The sequence below is a fragment of the Parus major genome, chromosome 11 (genome assembly GCF_001522545.3).
Source record: "Parus major isolate Abel chromosome 11, Parus_major1.1, whole genome shotgun sequence".
Taxonomy (NCBI): Eukaryota; Metazoa; Chordata; class Aves; order Passeriformes; family Paridae; genus Parus; species Parus major.
Window position 1 is genome coordinate 19,831,681 of NC_031780.1, and position 3,768 is coordinate 19,835,448.

The window sequence follows — 3,768 nt, forward strand, 5'->3', positions numbered from 1 at the left end:
TCCTGGGATACCAGGTGTGTTCCTGGCAACCCCCCAGGGCACCCGGCCGTTTTAACCCTTTGCTTTATTTCTTTTGTCTCCTAATTGTCTTTTTATTTATATTAAATTCTTTTTATAATTTATTAAGTGAATCTCGTTTTTAATACTTTGATCTGCACTGAACACTTCGCTTTGGATTTTGGTATTTCAACAACACTTGCGCAGTTCAAAGAGTAGGTTTACCTGAATTTGAAATAAACTTCCAAATGAAATCTTATGCAAATAGGAGCAGAGAGATATGTTAAAAATCTGTCAAAACTAAATGTTTTGATTTTTGTAAAGCACTGTGTTTGGCTTTTTTGGGGGCCATGAATATTTCAATGGAAGAAATATGTGATTGGAAAATGCCCATCAATGTCAAGAGTCTGTATTTGTCATACAGCTCCAGTAAAATGTGTTTTGGTTGTGCTTTTGCCAGCTGTGGGTCTTGCAGATCCTCTAAGCATTTTGTTTCCTCAGAGCCACTTTAACTCATATAGACCCCCACACCCAGGCATGTTTCCAAAGGGGAACCAGAGAGGCACCAACATTACTCAGATCAGAGCAATGGAGTTGGGACTATTTATTTTTCCTCATCATCCCACCAAATACTTATGAAAGACCTGGAGATCTTAAAACATTTGGGCCTGAAGTCAGCAGAGATGGAAAAGAATCTTTTTATTGATCTGCACAAGGTCTCATGAAACAGCTGTCTTGTCACCTTCTATGTATGAAATTATTTGCAGCAGTCATTTTTATGTCTTTTCTCCTCAGGCAACTTCTATTCAGTGAGCAAAGCACCTGAGCAAGTGTTTTCCTGTGCTACAATGAGGCCTGATGGTGTCACTGAAACTGCGGGAAAACAAAAACTCTCCAACAACATTTTTAGAGCTAGAAAACCAAAATATTTTCAGTGTTGGGCATTACTTTATTCTGTCCAGGATGTTGTTCTGGCCAGGATGGGCAACAGAAATAATTTCATCCGCACATAGCCCAGATTGTGCAGAGAAAATCGTTACATGATACATAATTTTTACCAGATTTTTCACATATTTTATACAATCAAAACCCTTAGAAATTCATGGTTCAGTGTTCATTAGTCCCAAGTTGTGCAGTTCTTAGTATTTGGTTTCCTGTTGGATACAGATCCTCCGATGCTAATTAGGTCCTCTTTCTCTTCTCTCTTTCCCAGACCATTCTTCTCTCTCTTTTCCTGTTGTGCTAGAGGTGATGTTTGGAGTTGATGGTTGTTCTCTTTTGTGCTACTTGAGATGTTCAGCTCATCAGACCTCGCCCGGAGGAACAGTTCCCTGAAAAGAAATTTCAATTCCCTTCCCATGGCGCAAAGATGAGCAAAACTGACTAAAGTTACATAAAAAAAAGTTTAAACTTTGCATCAATTCCAACAATAACGTGACACTGCTTGTGAAGGCCTGGATGCAGCCTGGAGTTCTGAATTTTGCATTTGGAAAGCTACACAGGGCCATGCCAGGATTTTTGCTCACGCTCTCTGTCTGCCAAGGTGTGTGCAATGCTCTCCTGAAGCAGTCTGGAAGCTGCTCAGTCTCCGGCTGTTTTCTGTTCTCTTTGCTGTATTAGCAGTTATTTCTGAGGCTCTTGGCTGCTGTTCGGGTTCATTTCTGTGTTGTGGAGAGGGCTGGAGCAGCCGTGCCGAGGGGAGGGAGCGCTCCTGCAGCAGGGAAAGCTGTGCTGGAGGGTGGCACACAGCACACGGCTCTCTCTGCATCCCCGGAGCCCCCTGAGCATCCCCTGGGAGCGGCTGTGGGACGGGGAGAGCTCCTGAGCTGGCCTGGGCTGCCACATTCCCCGCCTTGGCTCTCTTAAAAACGAGATTCACTTAATAAATTATAAAAAGAATTTAATATAAATAAAAAGACAATTAGGAGACAAAAGAAATAAAGCAAAGGGTTAAAACGGCCGGGTGCCCTGGGGGTTGCCAGGAACACACCTGGTGTCCCAGGAATTCTCCCTTTTATCCCCCCCTGCTATGAAGGTCCAATGAATATTCAAAGCATCCCCTCCCCTGGTTCCACCTTCTTAGATCATGCTTTTTTACAATTTTTATTTTCTGCTGGTCAGCATTTATTTTGCTGGTCAGCATTATTCTTGCTGATGAGCATTATTTTGGAGTTTGGTTTCCTTTCTTCTGCAGATGGTCACTGGCCGACAATGAGTCTGGGCCCCTCATCCTTCCCCTGAGGGTAGCTGGGCTTCATATCTTCCTCTGATAACAGTTTGGGTTCTATTGTTCTCCTGATAACAGCCTGGGCCCCAGTGTCCTTGCCCTCTGGGGTTTCCTTGCCTTGTACCTAGGAAATTCTTTTAAACTTAAAACTTGTTAGCAAGAAAAAGGTACATACATAGCTAAAAAGTATTTAATATATAATATTCATCTGCGAAAGCCAATATCACAATACAAATTTATAACAGCTCCGTCTGGGACAACTCCTCCGGCTCCTAGAGATCTCTCTCCCGTGGCGTGCTGCTGTTTGCTTTGATGCACAGCTCTCTCAGCCTTCAGCCAGCTCCTCGCTGCTCGCTCAGGGTTCCCTGCCCGCACAGCCTTGCCGGCAGCGCTCCCTGCCCACATTTACTGCCCTGAGCCAGCGCTCCCTGCTGCCCTGCCTGCGCTGGGGATGCTCTCACACCAGCACAGCACAGCTGAGATCCCTTTGACCAGATTTCACCCAGTACAGCCAAGTAAAATCCCCCCCGGCCAGTCATTAGGCTGTGTTAATTATGGCAATCAGCCTACCCAGTCTGACCTAATTATAAATAATTAGCTTATCCCTTTATTTCCAAACATCTTCCCTTGTGAGACTGTACTTTTAAGATTTTTAAAGTAGCAAAAGTCCTCTTGCAGAGTTGCTTTTCAGGTGTAACAACCCTGATATTAAAGGCCCCAGTCCATGAGAAGGGCATAGCCAGATCTCACAGATCTGGGAGAGAAGGAGGTGCCTTCTCTTCCTTGAGGAATTACAAACCTTCCTTCTTCTTACTTCATTGTTGTAGGACATTTAATGGGATTTTTAAATATACCTATAGGCACCAAAATGCCCATTTGCCTAATAAAATATTTCTTTAATATCTTTTTCAAAATCTTGTGCTTTTGGATTTGAATGTCACCTCTGAGAAGCACTGTAACAAGAAAGAGAGCATGGCACAAATTATAGTGCCCAGTTATGCCCAGCAGTAAATAAGATCATTATACCCTCCAGACATAATTTCACACCAAAATGTTAAAAATTATTTTCTTACAGTGAAAAAATGCAATACTTTTATTTTTTCTACTTCAAAGAGCAAAGACTTCTCTGTTTGCCTCTTGTCTCCAATTAGACAATAACCAATCCTCACCAGAAAGACCAACTCCATATGAAACTGTGTTGCTTCCCAAGTTTATGTTTTGCTGCTGTCATTTAGAAAACAAGTACTGCACAGGTAGGTGGTGTGGGTTCTCTCAGGGATAACTCACTTGTAGGAAGTGGATGGTGTGTCCTTGTGGTCTCAGAATGTCACTCCAAATGACTCCTCCAGTAAAAGCTCCTTGAGGACCTTTTTAAATCCTTCTTCCTGACCCAAAGATATCATTTTTCCTTGCATCACTGTAAGTGATTTCACTTGTGGCCATACCTCCATGCCAAGCACGATAGCCCTGACATTTTTGCCATTTTCCTGCAGTTCTCCTTCCATGGCCACCAGTTAATAGAGGTTGCTGTGGAAGAGAGCACC